At 42.4% G+C, this 18,049-nt stretch overlaps 1 pseudogene across 1 annotated transcript; it reads left to right on the top strand.

The window, feature by feature from the left end:
* Positions 1–770: 770 nt before the first annotated feature.
* On the top strand, positions 771–4,216 carry LOC148007101 (sperm motility kinase Y pseudogene; annotated as a pseudogene). The gene is made up of 2 exons (XR_015646209.1): positions 771–2,360; positions 3,079–4,216. The product of XR_015646209.1 is annotated as a sperm motility kinase Y pseudogene (transcript).
* The last annotated feature ends 13,833 nt before the right edge of the window (positions 4,217–18,049 follow it).

Genomic DNA, 18,049 nt, shown 5'->3' with positions numbered 1-18,049 from the left:
ATTGCTGGATTCATTTTGGTGGTGGTTTTTATGTTCTCACATGCTATATTACTGCTTTGATTATTTACGGTTCTGCAGTCGGATGATTAACTCTATCCATTTTAAATGCCCTGCGGTTTCATCCTTTTACATTATTCCTGTTTCTCCATTTATTGAGTACAAGCAATCATTGGCTTAGACTTGATACAAATTTGCCCTTTGTGACACTTTGACTCTTCGGCCTTTGTTTAAGGTTTACTATTCACTGATATTTAACTGCCTCATTCCTTGTGGTTGGTTAATTTTAATTTTCAGTATTTTGCTCTGGAGAGTTGTGGATTTTTGTGGATCACTAGGTCCTGAAATTCAATGGAGTTTTCCCTTAAGTGTTGGCTTTTTACATTTGTTTGTTTTGTCTTATACTAATTCTTTCTCCTCTCGTTTCTTTCATCTGACCTTTTTCTTCAAACTACATCCATTCACAGTATTGATCAGCTTTGGCCGCCCAATCCTATTGTAGTATAACGATTTTTATTTTCATCATTACATTTAGTATTTGTGTGCTCTTGGCTTTCTCTTTTGGGGATGGTTATTTGGGTGGCTTTTACTTATGATTCTTCATATTTCCCCCTGTTCATAATTTTACTCTATTTTTCTAGTCTAGTCTTTTCTTTGTTATTATTTTTTTCTTTTTGTTTCATTTGTTTCTTTTAGGTTCCACATGTGTAATTTTAGTTCCTGAATTGCTCCATCTTTTTCATTATTTGATTCCATTTGTTTGTTATTTTTAGGTAGCATTAGTACTGATAAAATGCCTACAGAGACTGAGGAGGAGTTACCACCTTCTAGTCCCGATCCCAGTATCTCTCAGGAGGGAACCTTTCATTCCCAATATAAAGTACTGAAGACTATTGGAAAAGGAAGCCATGCCAAGGTCCTCCTGGCCCACCGCCGGCTCACAGGAACCCCAGTGGCGGTCAAAGTTCTCCGAAAGAACAAGTAGTGGTTCCGGCCAGCCATGACAGAAGCAAACATAATGAGAAAGATCAACCACCCCAACATTGTTTCTCTCTTACAAGTCATTGAAAACAAAACTAGAATATACCTCATAATGGAGCTGGTGGAAGGCCAACAACTCTACCAGTACATCAGAGAGTCAGGGCACATAGAGGAGGATGAGGCCTGGCAAATATTTGAACAGATATTATCAGCAGTGAGCTACTGCCATGGAAAGGGGATTGTTCACCGAGACCTGAAAGTGGACAATATAATGATTGATAAAAACAAAAAGGTCAAAGTCATCGACTTTGGGCTTAGCACCGAAACACAACCTGGACAAATGCTAAACCAGCACTGCGGTGCGTATTCTTTTGGTTTCCCGGAACGCTTCCTTGGACTTCTGTATGACAGGATAAAGAATGATATGTGGACAATAGTAGTGGTCTTGTATTATATGGTAGTGGGAAAGCTCCCATTTGATTCTGTGATCATCCAAGAATTACAAAAACAAGTTGTTGCAGGGGTGTATCCTGCCCCCTGTGGGGTTTCAGAAGAACTGGAGAACCTCCTTAGTCAATTACTAACAGTAAATCCAATGTATAGACCAACAGCCAGCGAGGTGATGAAACACGCCTGGTTCAAAGAACACGGGAAGAGGTTCACAGTTCGCTGTGAAGAACTGCTTCCCCTCAGGCCAGACCCTGAAATTTTGGGTGCGATGAAATGCATGGGATTTCAAGCCTCTGTAATAAAATACTCCCTAATAAAAAGAAAATATGAGGAAATGGCAACTTATTGCTTCCTACAACAGCAGGCTCTCCCGGGGTATGGCTGCACAGCCCAGGCACAGCAAGTGAGTCCCATTGCAGCCCCATTTCCTAGCCTTGATCCTGCTGCTGCTTTTAGATTACAAAGAAAGAGGAGTGGAAGCCTGCCAGTCCTTGACACCTTGCAGGTGTCATTCTCCCAAGGTCACGTATCTCATTATGGCCAGAAGGTTCATACAAAAGGAGGAAGAAGGTCCACTGTGGCTGGTCGTCTCAGGCCACTACCGATGACACCTACACAGGACCACTATCACAAATGTGCCATGAGTGTCCCATACATTCAAACAACAAGCATCTTCAGTGAGAAGAGTAGCAACAAGGAAATAAAAGAAGATAATCTACTCTCCCACAGAGCCCCATTAGAGGATAAGCCCATCTCCAGCAGGGTCCGGCACAGAGGTTTTAAGGGGTGGACCAGGAATATAGCAAATGCCCTGATAAAGCTTTGTTGCTGCTTGCCAAGGAGAAAGAAACCTCGCCTGGGGCAGATCAGAATCTCACCCCAGAAATGAGCCACAGGGAGAGTCCAGATAACAAGCAGCAGGCACAGCCCAGGTACCTTCGTGCTTTGTCCTTTCTAGTTTGCTCTATGCTGGTCCTTCCTCTGTCTCTGGTTTCCATTTTCCCCACAATTCTTACCTTGTATCTTCTCTAAGTTCTTTTATGAGGTTTCCCCAACACCAAGCCTTCTCCCTCTTCTTGATTTCTCCTCTTCCCAGCAGGGACTCAATATGAATTCCCCACTCTACAGAGTTTTCTTGTTGACCCATACCTTCAGATGGACTCCAGCTCCCCCTTAGGCCAATAGCTCCCACAGGGTGAGGACTAGAGATTCATGGGCTCATGGACTCATCCATGGGCTACTGGTTCTAGCACATGTGGTCATCAATCACAAGTGCTGCAGAACAGAGTCTTATGTTTTCAAATGTAACATCCCACTCCTTTAAGCCTTAAAATTAATAACAAGGTTTGTCACTGAATAAGTATCAACAACCTAGTTTGTTGGTTATTGTTGATGGTCAGAATCCTGCATGCATGCATATTGTTTTGCATACTGATTTTTTCATTCCTAAGACCTAGCAATTGATATATATATATATATATATATATATATATGTAACATTTCTAAATGATTTCTTTCAAAAATCTTAACTGAGAAGTAGAAGAGAAGATTTGATAAAATAATAAGGCAATCAAAGCTCCAAATGGTAATCTAAGTATTCTACCGCATAAGGTTTTTGCTTAGAATAAATTGACTTTTTTTCTCTCACAGTGCCATCTTGAAATTCTGTCATGTCCTGAGTATAAACAGGAGGTGATTTCAGACACATGGCCAAGGAAAGACACCAGCAGAAGCTACAGCACCAACAGGAGAAACAGCAATAGCACCAGCAGCATTAGCAGCAGAAGGAGGAGGAGGAGGAGAAAGATGAGGAAGAGGAGGATTCCACAACACCAATCTCCTCCCTCCTCTTGATTTCTCCTCTTCCCAGCAGGGACCCAATATGAATGATGAGTTCCCCACTCTACAGAGTTGTCTTGTTGACCCATCCCTTCAGATGGACTCCATCTCCCCCTTAGGCCAATAGCTCCACAGGCTGAGAACTAGAGGGTCATGGGATCATGGACTCTTCCATGGGCTACTAATCCATAGAGAAACGGGCCTGTAATACCAGACACTCAAGACACACAGTAGGTAGGGGGATCAGAACTTCAAGGCTAGCCTGGTCTACATCATGAGTTTAAGATCAGCTTGGACAACTTAGTGACACCCTTTTTCTAGAGGTGAGGAGCGCTAAGGCTACTAACTCAGTGGTAGAGTACTCGTGGGGAAACAGACTGCTGTCCATTGATACCTCTCCTTCCTTGCTCGGAAATACACAATGGTATTAGAAGAGTCATAGGTTCCTGGCCTAGCATCCACTATTCTATTTGCTACATCATTAAGGGTGCAGTTTTTGGTATTTTGGTCAGGGATCAAATCTATGAAATAAAACTTAAGCAATACTCTCATTGCTGTCATAGTGGGAGGTGGATGATAAATGCTTGCCCACCTGCATCAGTACAAAGCTGGTTCCTTGGACTCCCTGCAAACACATCACTGCTAACTGTGTGCCTTGTATAGGCTTTTCCAGCACTGTCATAGCTTGAAAACCTTCCCTGCTATGGACCCTTGAGGGGGCATCCTGCCTTTCTCAGGCTCAGAATGGAGCAAAGATCCCCTGCTCACCTCTAGGCTCACAGGTCAGGGACCTGTTCCATCCCATAGTGAACAAGACTGGCACAGATGCACACACCTTGGAAAAAGAATGTATTGGCAACCCTTAACAAAAAAGATGGTTCTTACTTTCGATTATGGCATTCTATAAAATACGGGTATTTCCTGGTATAATTACACATGTCATTGATTGTGTGTGCGTATGTTTTTTGAAGTTGGAGGGGGGATAATTCATTTCTCTAAGCCCCTTCCACAATGCTGGGTGATAAACATTGACTCTCATATAGATTTTAATAATTATACATTTATTTATATATTTTTAAGATTCGTTTATTTTTCCAACTTTTGTAGCGTTTTCTGTGTGTGTGTGTGTGTGTGTGTGTGTGTGTGTGTGTGTGTGTGTGTAATTAGATATAATACTCAGGGTCAGTAATCCTACCCTTGAGCTACCTTATAACTTTTTATGTTTTAAACAGCTTTATTATGATATCTTTGATATATAAAGCTGATATGTGCTAGAGGTGAGCATCTTGATGTTCTTAAAGACATGTTCTTCCTCAGATACAGAACGAGAGCTGGCTAAAATCCTTGCTACTCCTGCAGATTAACCTTGTCATGCACTGAAGCAATGGGGCACATACTAAGCACATTCCCTGAGATGCCTCCTAGGTTGGTAGCACTGGCTCCATCCCAGGCACAGCTGGAGTGGGCAGCTGTAAGTTTGAGGACCTGCACTCAGGACACTGGGCCCCAGGAGCACCTCACCTGCTGGTCATCCTGTGTACATCTGAATGTCACCCCTGGGTTCTCACTGCCTGGCACTTAACCATAGACACCACTGTAGAACTGTCTAAGGCCAGAAGGGCAAAAACATTGTTGTTATAAATTTCTACTATGGAAACATCAAATGTTGTGCTTCTTGAACAGTTTTATGAAATGAACCTGGGAGAAACGCAAGAAATATGGCCTGAAGTCTCTTCTGGAACTGCCACTCCAGCATAAGCGTCCACAGGCAGTCAGTCTCCTCTGCACTACCGTCCCCCTTGTTTTGCAACTCATGGATCTCCTTGCTTAGCATATCCACAAGGTGCATTTGCTGTTGCTTCTCCAGCTTCTTCCTGACATCTTATTTTTATGGGTCTGGAGACAGACTCCCCAGAGGACAGCACCTCTTTTCTGATAGTTATGAACTGCAGATCCCTGTGCTCAATAGTGGGGGGCTGCTGCAGGGACTACAACACCAGAATGACTGTTTCTTGGGGCCTCTGCAGTGTGGAAGGTTTTCCTGGTTTGGTCGGTGTGGTCAAAGATGAGAAGGAAGCAAGTTCAGGGAATGAGAGTGCATCTGTCGCCCTTTCCTCTCCTGCTCCCTGTGCTTCCTCTCTGCTTCCTTGTCCAGACAGGCCTTCTATATCTCAGACCACCACTGCTGCTCCTCACTCATTTTTCCCAGCCACCTGTGCAGACGGGGATGCTGCCTTGTTTGCAGAAGGAGGGGGGAGTGGCAAATCCACTGAAATGCCACCAATATCTGGTGTAGTGGACCTGTGGTAGAGGAGGTGGTGGAGGGAGGTCTGTTCATATGGGCTGGGAGACAGTCACAGGGGTGGGCAGCACCTCTGCTGGGGTTTCCCAATGGCCTGGACCACTCTTGGTCAGAGTGGAAGCAGGGGCAACTGACTTGGAGGAAGGGTTCAGGTGCTCCTGGCTGCATGTGCTAGATTCCACTGAGGACCTCTGGATCCACATATCACTGTCACACTAGAGACCCTTGCCAGCCTCTACACAGTGGAGCTCAAGTAGGTAAAACTTCCTGAAGCTCTTCCTTGGAAGGGGTAAGAGGCTGAGAAAAGAAAAGAGGAAGCTATACTACTTCAGGGACTCACCAGAGATATTAACAAAATTTCATACATGTTTCTTCCTCACAGAGGAGGTAACAAAAACTGGGGAATGGTTATATAACCAGACCTGACACTGCTTTATGGCTCACTGGCCAAGTAGCCAGCTGTTCCTGTGTCTACAAAGGAATAAAAAGATTTTTTCTATACACTGATGCATGCTGTTTGTGGCATTGTCACTCCTGAAATTTAGCTCCTAACTTCAGGTCTAGGTAGAGGGGTCTGTTCTTGTGAAATGTAAAGAAGTAAACAATCAGATGCTTAAAACTGCATAAAAGGCATACTTTTTCCTCAGGTATCTGTTTTACAATCTTTTAAAAAGCATTCATGGGGGTTGACACCCCGAAACAAGCTTTGCCATTTCAGGAAAAGTGTGATGGAGGGAAGATTTGTATGGTGGGTTACTCGGAAGACAGGATTGTAAAGGAAATAAATAAATGGTTTTCTAAAAAGCATGTATTTTAAATGCCCTGCTAAAAACTATAATTTTGACACTATGCTTTCAATAAAAAACATTTCACATTTAATTTACTCATTTAAACTAATTCTCATTTTCACAGATTCATTAATTTAATATTAATTTACTTGAGTAGCATATTAAAAATAAAACTGAAAAAATAAAAAGTAAAAATAAAAGCTGAGTCAGGGTCCGAAGAGGATTCACAATACTGCACCTAACAGACTGTGAATATATCTAGTAAACCATACCATCAGATCTGATCTGTATCATGATCCAGAAGTATTTCTCAGCATCATGCACTCAGTCTCAAATAACTTCTTCCTTGAAAAGCTGAGCAAGAGCTGTGGTAGGAGCTACTACATGGGACTTTTAGGGTCTCACTTTATAAAAATAATTTATGTGTATGAGTGTTTGCCCAGCATGTGTGCACATGAATGCTTGACTGGTGTCCAAAGAACTTAGAAGAAGGTTTCAAATCCCCTGAAATTAGAGTTTTAGGCAGTTGTGAGCTAACACTGGTGTTGTAAAATACTGAACCATCTTTCCAGCCCCAGATTTTGATAACTTTTAGGAGGAGACATATCTCAATACAGGATTACTATATGTTGGCTAACCTGGCTTGAGTCACTAGCTCTTACCTCTCTGCACCATGGAGGACAATGGCTGGGTAAGAAAGGTGGACAGGCAGTGAGAGAGGATGCCTTGATTTGCAACTTCCAGTGTAACCATGGACCTGGTTGTAGTCATGAGTTCTGCTGCCCTAGGAAGAAAATATAAAGAAACAGCGCTCAGTGTCATAGAGGAGTCTATGTTCAGAATACTTGTGCTTAGGTTTCTCAGCCTGGTTGCTGTTTGGGGAAATAAACCAGACTTTCAGAAGATTATGTCCTCTCCACATCACTTATGATAATTAATTATAAAACAGGTAAATATATTCTATTCTATAACACAAACATTAAGATATTTAAAGATTTTACAAGCTCTAAGTATATGTGTACATATTTATATAATTATTTAATGAAATGTTCTATACTAATATACATTCTTATGAGTGAACCCAAAATGAGATTCATGTGCTCTAAGAACTAGGGTTATAGTGAAGGTGAGTAAACACAAAGAGCTTTTACATCACTTCTTTTTGAATTCAAATTTCAAAATTAAATGCAAACTATCACTTCAGTACACTAAAACTAACCAATTAGTTGACGCGTTTAAGTGACCAATTAGTCATACCTTTCCTGAGAAAGTCCATCCAGACTAAATTCATCCACAATGAGGAGTTGGTCATGGGCACCTAGTTGTCCAACCTGAGCCACCAGTAGGGTGTAGGGAGAAAAGAAAAAAGGCAGCGTCACTGGTTGCTGCCGCTGCGGAGAGCTCATAGGCAGCACCCCACGAGCAAACTTGAGCCTCGGGACCACAGGTAAGACCAACTTTTCTGCTGCAAGAGACCTGCCTGGTGAACTCAGGACACAGAGAGGCAAAAATCCTCTAGGACCAGGCACTTCCGGGGTTTACCGAGAGTCCCAAACCCGCGGATCCCGAAACGCAGCAGCTCTCTGCTCCCGAACCCTGTGGGAGAGAGACCTCACCACCTGGTCAGGTGGGCACTCCTGAGGCTGCAGAGCAGAGGAGACCACCAACACTGCCCACCCTAGCCCACATCCCTGGCCCAAGAGGAAACTGTATAAGGCCTCTGGGTTCCTGCAGAGGAGGGCCCAGGAGCAGCAGGACCACTGCGTCTGAGACACCGCCAGAACCTAAAGGGACAGACCAGATAAACAGTTCTCTGCACCCAAATCCCGTGGGAGGGAGAGCTAAACCTTCAGAGAGGCAGACATGCCTGGGAAACCAGAAGAGACTGCACTCTGCACACATCTCTGACGCCAGAGGAAAACACCAAACACCATCTGTAACCCTGGTGCACGGAAGCTCCCGGAAAGGGCGGCGCAGATCTTCCTGGTTGCTGCCACCGTGCAGAGCTCATAGGCAGCACCCCACGAGCAAACTTGAGCCTCGGGACCACAGGTAAGACCAACTTTTCTGCTGCAAGAGACCTGCCTGGTGAACTCAGGACACAGAGGCAAAAATTCCTCTAGGACTGGGCACTCCCGGGGTTTACTGGGAGTCCCAAACCCGCGGATCCCGGCCCGCAGCAGCTCTCTGCTCCCAAACCCCGTGGGAGAGAGACCTCACTGCCTGGTCAGGTGGGCACTCCTGAGGCTGCAGAGCAGAAGAGACCACCAACACTGCTCACCCCTGCCCACATCCCTGGCCCAATAGGAAACTGTTTAAGGCCTCTGGGTTCCCGCAGAGGAGGGCCCAGGTGCAGCAGGACCGCTGCGTCTGAGACACCACCAGAACCTGAAGGGACAGACGGGATAAACAGTTCTCTGCACCCAAATCCCGTGGGAGGGAGAGCTAAACCTTCAGAGAGGCAGACATGCCTGGGAAACCAGAAGAGACTGCACTCTGCACATATATCTGACGCCAGAGGAAAACACCAAACTCCCATCTGGAACCCTGGTGCACGGAAGCTCCCGGAAAGGGCAGCGCAGATCTTCCTGGTTGCTGCTGCCGCAGAGAGCTCATAAGCAACACCCCACGAGCAAACTTGAGCCCCAGGACCACAGGTAAGACCAACTTTTCTGCTGCAAGTGACCTGCCTGGTGAACTCCAGACACAGGCCCACAGGAACAGCTGAAGACCTATAGATAGGAAAAACTACACGCCCGAAGGCAGAACACTCTGTCCCCATTACTGGCTGAAAGAAAACAGGAAAACAGGTCTACAGCACTTCTGACACACAGGCTTATAGGACAGTCTAGCCACTGTCAGAAATAGCAGAACAAAGTAACACTAGAGATAAACTGATGGCGAGAGGCAAGCGCAGGAACCCAAGCAACAGAAACCAAGACTACATGGCACCATCTGAGCCCAATTCTCCCATCAAAACAAACATGGAATATCCAAACACACCAGAAAAGCAAGATCTAGTTTCAAAATCATATTTGATCATGATGCTGGAGGACTTCAAGAAAGACGTGAAGAACTCCCTTAGAGAAACACAGGAAAACATTAATAAACAAGTAGAAGCCTACAGAGAGGAATCGCAAAAATCCCTGAAAGAATTCCAGGAAAACACAATCAAACAGTTGAAGGAATTAAAAATGGAAATAGAAGCAATCAAGAAAGAACACATGGAAACAACCCTGGATATAGAAAACCAAAAGAAGAGACAAGGAGCTGTAGATACGAGCTTCACCAACAGAATACAAGAGATGGAAGAGAGAATCTCAGGAGCAGAAGACTCCATAGAAATCATTGACTCAACTGTCAAAGATAATGTAAAGCAGAAAAAGCTACTGGTCCAAAACATTGGTCCAGGACTCAATGAGAAGATCAAACCTAAGGACAATAGGTATAGAAGAGAGTGAAGACTCCCAGCACAAAGGATCAGTAAATATCTTCAACAAAATCATAGAAGAAAACTTCCCTAACCTAAACAAAGAGATACCCATAGGCATACAAGAAGCCTACAGAACTCCAAATGGATTGGACCAGAAAAGAAACACCTCCCGTCACATAATAGTCAAAACACCAAACGCACAAAATAAAGAAAGAATATTAAAAGCAGTAAGGGAAAAAGGTCAAGTAACATATAAAGGCAGACCTATCAGAATCACACCAGACTTTTCACCAGAAACAATGAAAGCCAGAAGATCCTGGACAGATGTCATACAGACCCTAAGAGAACACAAATGTCAGCCCAGGTTACTGTATCCTGCAAAACTCCCACTTAACATAGATGGAGAAACCAAGATATTCCAGGACAAAAACAAGTGTACACAATATCTTTCTACAAATCCAGCACTACAAAGGATAAGAAATGGTAAAGCCCAACATAAGGAGGCAAGCTATACCCTAGAAGAAGCAAGAAACTAATCGTCTTGGCCTCAAAACAAAGAGAAGAAAAGCACAAAAACATAACCTCATATCCAAATATAAATATAACAGGAAGCAATAATCACTGTTCATTAATATCTCTCAACATCAGTGGCCTCAACTCCCCAATAAAAAGGCATAGATCAACAAACTGGATACGCAACGAGGACCCTGCATTCTGCTCCCTACAGGAAACACACCTCAGAGACAAAGACAGACACTACGTCAGAGTGAAAGGCTGGAAAATAACTTTCCAAGCAAATGGTCGGAAGAAGCAAGCTGGCGTAGCCATTCTAATATCACATACAATCAATTTTCAACTAAAAGTCATCAAAAAAGATAAGGAAGGACACTTCATATTCATCAAAGGAAAAATCCACCAAGATGAACTCTCAATCCTAAATACCTGGGCCCCAAATACAAGGGCACCTACATACGTAAAAGAAACCTTACTAAAGCTCAAAACACACATTGCACCTCACACAATAATAGGAGATTTCAACACCCCCACTCTCATCAATGGACAGATCATGGAAACAGAAATTAAACAGAGACGTAGACAGACTAAGAGAAGTCATGAGCCAAATGGACTTAACAGATATTTATAGAACATTCTATCCTAAAGCAAAAGGATATACCTTCTTCTCAGCTCCTCATGGTACTTTCTCCAAAACTGACCATATAATTGGTCAAAAAACGGACCTCAACAGGTACAGAAAGATAGAAATAATCCCATGCGTGCTATCGGACCACCACGGCCTAAAACTGGTCTTCAATAACAATAAGGGAAGAATGCCCACATATACGTGGAAATTGAACAATGCTCTACTCAATGATAACCTGGTCAAGGAAGAAATAAAGAAAGAAATTAAAGACTTTTTAGAATTTAATGAAAATGAAGGTACAACATACCCAAACTTATGGGACACAATGAAACCTGTGCTATAGAGGAAAACTCATAGTGCTGAGTGCCTGCAGAAAGAAACAGGAAAGAGCATATGTCAGCAGCTTGACAGCACACCTAAAAGCTCTAGAACAAAAAGATGCAAATACATCCAGGAGGAGTAGAGGGCAGGAAATAATCAAGCTCAGAGCTGCAATCAACCAAATAGAAACAAAAAGGACCATAGAAAGAATCAACAGAACCAAAAGTTGGTTCTTTGAGAAAATCAGCAAGATAGATAAACCCTTAGCCAGACTAACGAGAGGACACAGAGAGTGTGTCCAAATTAACAAAATCAGAAATGAAAAGGGAGACATAACTACAGATTCAGAGGAAATTCTAAAAATCATCAGATCTTATTATAAAAGCCTATATTCAACAAAACTTGAAAATCTGCAGGAAATGGACAATTTCCTAGACAGATACCAGGTACCGAAGTTAAATCAGGAACAGATAAACCAGTTAAGCTACCCCATAACGCCTAAGGAAATAGAAGCAGTCATTAAAGGTCTCCCAACCAAAAAGAGCCCAGGTCCAGACGGGTTTAGTGCAGAATTCTATCAGACCTTCATAGAAGACCTCATACCAATATTATCCAAACTATTCCACAAAATTGAAACAGATGGATCACTACCGAATTCCTTCTATGAAGCCACAATTACTCTTATACCTAAACCACACAAAGTCCCAAGAAAGAAAGAGAACTTCAGACCAATTTCCCTTATGAATATCGACGCAAAAATACTCAATAAAATTCTGGCAAACCGAATCCAAGAGCACATCAAAACAATCATCCACCATGATCAAGTAGGCTTCATCCCAGGCATGCAGGGATGGTTTAATATACGGAAAACCATCAACGTGATCCATTATATAAACAAACTGAAAGAACAAAACCACATGATCATTTCATTAGATGCTGAGAAAGCATTTGACAAAATTCAACACCCCTTCATTATAAAAGTCCTGGAAAGAATAGGAATTCAAGGCCCATACCTAAACATAGTAAAAGCCATATACAGCAAACCAGTTGCTAACATTAAACTAAATGGAGAGAAACTTGAAGCAATCCCACTAAAATCAGGGACTAGACAAGGCTGCCCACTCTCTCTCTATTTATTCAATATAGTTCTTGAAGTTCTAGCCAGAGCAATCAGACAACAAAAGGAGGTCAAGGGGATACAGGTCGGAAAAGAAGAAGTCAAAATATCAGTATTTGCAGATGATATGATAGTATATTTAAGTGATACCAAAAGTTCCACCAGAGAACTACTAAAGCTGATAAACAACTTCAGCAAAGTGGCTGGGTATAAAATAAACTCAAATAAATCAGTAGCCTTCCTCTACACAAAAGAGAAACAAGCTGAGAAAGAAATTAGGGAAACACCACCCTTCTTTTTTTTTTTTTTTTGATTCTTGTCTTTGTATTTCTTTTTTTTTTTTTTTTTATTAACTTGAGTATTTCTTATATACATTTCGAGTGTTATTCCCTTTCCCGGTTTCCGGGCAAACATCCCCCTCCCACCTCCCCTTCCTTATGGGTGTTCCCCTCCCAACCCTCCCACCATTGCCGCCCTCCCCCCATAGACTAGTTCACTGGGGGTTCAGTCTTAGCAGGACCCAGGGCTTCCCCTTCCACTGGTGCTCTTACTAGGATATTCATTGCTACCTATGGGGTCAGAGTCCAGGGTCAGTCCATGTATAGTCTTTAGGTAGTGGCTTAGTCCCTGGAAGCTCTGGTTGCTTGGCATTGTTGTACTTTTGGGGTCTCGAGCCCCTTCAAGCTCTTCCAGTTCTTTCTCTGATTCCTTCAATAGGGGACCTATTCTCAGTTCAGTGGTTTGCTGCTGGCATTCGCCTCTGTATTTGCTGTATTCTGGCTGTGTCTCTCAGGAGCGATCTACATCCGGCTCCTGTCGGTCTGCACTTCTTTGCTTCATCCATCTAGTCATATTGGGTGGCTGTATATGTATGGGCCAAATGTGGGACAGGCTCTGAATGGGTGTTCCTTCAGTCTCTGTTTTAATCTTTGCCTCTCCCTTCCCTGCCAAGGGTATTCTTTTTCCTCATTTAAAGAAGGAGTGAAGCATTCACATTTTGATCATCCGTCTTGAGTTTCGTTTGTTCTAGGGATCTAGGGTAATTCAAGCATTTGGGCTAATAGCCACTTATCAATGAGTGCATACCATGTATGTCTTTCTGTGATTGGGTTAGTTCACTCAGGATGATATTTTCCAGTTCCAACAATTTGCCTACGAATTTCATAAACTCGTTGTTTTTGATAGCTGAGTAGTATTCCATTGTGTAGATGGACCCAAATACCAAAGTACCTCGGTGTGACTTTAACCAAGCAAGTAAAAGATTTGTACAATAAGAACTTCAAGACTCTGAAGAAAGAAATTGAAGAAGACCACAGAAGATGGAAAGATCTCCCATGCTCACGGATTGGCAGGATTAATATAGTAAAAATTGCCATTTTACCAAAAGCGACCTACAGATTCAATGCAATCCCCATCAAAATACCAATACAATTCTTCAAAGAGTTAGACAGAACAATTTGCAAATTCATCTGGAATAACAAAAAACCCAGGATACCTAAAACTATCCTCAACAATAAAAGGACTTCAGGGGGAATCACTATTCCTGAACTCAAGCAGTATTACAGAGCAATAGTGATTAAAAACTGCATGGTATTGGTACAGATACAGACAGATATGCCAATGGAACAGATTTGAAGACCCAGAAAAAAACCCGCACACCTATGGGCACTTGATTTTTGACAAGGGAGCCAAAACCATCAAATGGAAAAAAGATAGCATTTCCAGCAAATGGTGCTGGTTCAACTGGAGGTCAACATGTAGAAGAATGCAGATCGATCCATGCTTATCACCCTGTACAAAGCTTAAGTCCAAGTGGATCAAGGACCTCCATATCAAACCAGATACACTCAAACTAATAGAAGAAAAACTAGGGAAGCATCTGGAACACATGGGCACTGGAAAAAATTTCCTGAACAAAACACCAATGGCTTAGGCTCTAAGATCAAGAATCGACAAATGGGATCTCATAAAACTGCAAAGCTTCTGTAAGGCAAAGGACACTGTGGTTAGGACAAAATGGCAACCAACAGATTGGGAAAAGATCTTTACCAATCCTACAACAGATAGAGGCCTTATATCCAAAATATACAAAGAACTCAAGAAATTAGACCGCAGGGAGACAAATAACCCTATTAAAAATGGGGTTCAGAGGTAAACAAAGAATTCACAGTTGAGGAATGCCGAATGGCTGAGAAACACCTAAAGAAATGTTCAACATTTTAGTCATAAGGGAAACGCAAATCAAAACAACCCCGAGATTTCACCTCACACCAGTGAGAATGGCTAAGATCAAAAACTCAGGTGACAGCAGATGCTGGCGAGGATGTGGAGAAAGAGGAACACTCCTCCATTGTTGGTGGGATTGCACACTGGTACAATCATTCTGGAAATCAGTCTGGAGGTTCCTCAGAAAATTGGACATTGAACTGCCTGAGGATCCAGCTATACCTCTCTTGGGCATATACCCCAAAAATGCCCCAACATATAAAAAAGACACGTGCTCCACTATGTTCATCGCAGCCTTTATTTATAATAGCCAGAAGCTGGAAAGAACCCAGATGCCCTTCTACAGAGGAACGGATACAGAAAACATGGTACATCTACACAATGGAATATCACTCAGCTATCAAAAACAATGACTTTATGAAATTCGTAGGCAAAAGGGTGTAACTGGAAAATATCATCCTGAGTGAGGTAACCCAATCACAGAAAAACACACATGGTATGCACTCACTGAGAAGTGGCTATTAGCCCAAATGCTTGAATTACCCTAGATGCCTAGAACAAATGAAACTCAAGACAGATGATCAAAATGTGAATGCTTCACTCCTTCTTTAAAAGGGGAACAAGAATACACTTGACAGGGAATAGAGAGACAAAGATTAAAACAGACACAGAAGGAACACCCATTCAGAGCCTGTCCCACATGTGGCCCATACATATACAGCCATCCAGTTAGACAAGATGGATGAAGCAAATAAGTGCAGGCTGACAGCCGGATGTAGATCGCTCCTGAGAGACACAGCCAGAATACAGCAAACACAGAGGCGAATGCCAGCAGCAAACCACTGAACTGAGAATAGGACCCCCGTTGAAGGAATCAGAGAAAGAACTGGAAGAGCTTGAAGGGGCTCGAGACCCCATATGAACAACAATGCCAAGCAACTAGAGCTTCCAGGGGCTAAGCCACTACCTAAATACTATACATGGACTGACCCTGACTCTGACCTCATAGGTAGCAATGAATATCCTAGTAAGAGCACCAATGGAAGGGGAAGCCCTGGGTCCTGCTAAGACTGAACCCCCAGTGAACTAGATTGTTGGGGGGAGGGTGGCAATGGGGGGAGGATGGGGAGGGGAACACCAATAAAGAAGGGGAGGGGGGAGGGGGATGTTTGCCCGGAAACCTGGAAAGGGAATAACACTCGAAATTTAAATAAGAAATACTCAAGTTAATAAAAAAAAACAGTGGGGAAAAAAGGCAGCATCAATGCACAGCAGCATTCCTCACACCACACAGTCAGTGCACAGCCGCATTCCTCACACCACACAGTCAGTGCACAGCAGCATTCCTCACACCACACAGTCAGTGCACAGCAGCATTCCTCACACCACACAGTCAGTGCTCAGCAGCATTCCTCACACCACACAGTCAGTGCACAGCAGCATTCCTCACACCACACAGTCAGTGCACAGCAGCATTCCTCACACAACATGGTCAGTGCACAGCAGCATTCCTCACACCATATTCAATGAACTGCAGTGTTCTTCACACCACACAGCATCCACAGCCATGAGCATCTGCACACTTTTTCACAAAGCTCGAGTGCAGAATGCCCTTCACTGATTCCTTTAAAACAAATACTGGCCACATCTGCAACACTGCCTTGGACAACGACTTAACATACATTTCCCGTTTATACCGGCCAGCACCCTATGCAAAAACAAGGTCAGAACAGCACAATGAAATCACACAGCAGGAAATGAGCAAAATCCTACCCACATATACCCTGGAATCTTGACTAGTTAGGAAAATTTCTATTTTATGATTCCAAACTTCTAAGAAAAATACTCCTGTAAAATGGACAATTGGGTCAGAAAATGCCTATGGACTTGGAATACTCAAAATGATTATTTATAAAGTCTAAAACAGCTACAAATCTAAAGGAATGAGAAACATAACAAGTGACCAGCCCTTACCCACATCAGGACAGAAAACCAGCTTGGTACTAAATAATCCAGCATCTGCCTTCTCTATCTTCCATTTAAACATAATTTATAAATTTTAAAACAAGAAATTAACTTCTTGGAGGAAGCAGTTAACAGCATTTTGTAAGGAAATATTATCCAGAAAGTACTCTACTGGAATTCATACCCTGGAACTGAACAGTCAAATGCACTTACAATAGCATTCTATGGAAAGCTAATGAAATGTTTGAGAAAAATCTTAGGTATGGTATACAATTTCAGGATCATCAATATTCTGCTTAGAGATCATAATATAACAACAAAAGAGTTTTTGGATCACATAGGGAAATATTATACAATGCAGTCATGTGCATGAAGCCTTACCCGGACATTACTGGAATTAGCAAACATTATGTGTATACTTTTGTACTAACAATAAAAATAACTTACCTTAATAACTGTGAGATAGTATATCATATAATAATGTATCATAAAAAGTGACTTCAAGAAATGAAGAAAAATTTCTAAAGAAGGGATCAAGAAGATGTTATTTTATATGCACACCATCTGTATTTCCACCCAGTAGTTAACATTTTAGTTTACCTTTTTCATTGCTGAGACTGGTCCATTTTCTCCCCTGCCGTAGGGAGTAGGGACAAGGCAGCAGTCATCAAGTATGCAGTGTGTTACTGTTTCATAGGCATACAACCTGTGTTTTATTTACATATAAATATATGGATGTATGTAATAAAATTATGGATAAAATGATAAATTACATTGTACATTAATATATAAATAGAAATTATATATTATAAAAGAGAATTGTCTTATATAGGGTTCTTTAGAGTCACAGAACTTATGGGTAATCTCTGTACAGAGAGACAATTTGTTGATGACTTGCAGTCTGTAGTCCAACTCCCCAACCATGATCAGCAGCAGGTATGAATGGGAGTCCAAGGATCTAGCAGTGGCTCAGTCCCAAAGGCAGGCAGACAGGCAGGTGAAAAAGAGAGATTCTTCCTTCTTCCAATGTCCTCATGTAAATCCCCAGCAGAAGGTGTGTCCCAGGTTAAAGGTGCATACAACCACAGCTGGATCTGGGACTTGCTTTGTCCCAGGTGAACTTGAACTCAGAGACCTCCTTGCCTTAAGCTCCTGAGATTCCTAGCCACTTTGCCTCATGATCTCCATGCCAAGATGCAGTTCAGAAACTTGTATCTCCCAGCCTCAACATCAGGATCAAAGGTGAGCTTTACAATTCTGGATTGTAGTTCATTCCACTTATAGTCAAGTTCACAACCAGGAATAGCCACTACGAGTATATACGATGTGTCATTATACATGCACTATATATATATATATATATACATATATATATATATGTATATACATATAAATTTGAAAACACCACAACAATTTATTAGTATATGTTAACCGAGTAAAGTGACAGATGTGGCATTTGTCTGCACATCATGCATGGGTGGGAGAAGAA

The sequence above is a fragment of the Rattus norvegicus genome, chromosome 1, assembly GCF_021556685.1.
Source record: "Rattus norvegicus strain SHRSP/BbbUtx chromosome 1, alternate assembly SHRSP_T2T, whole genome shotgun sequence".
NCBI classification, from domain to species: Eukaryota; Metazoa; Chordata; class Mammalia; order Rodentia; family Muridae; genus Rattus; species Rattus norvegicus.
This window is presented reverse-complemented; position numbering and strand designations above follow the sequence as displayed.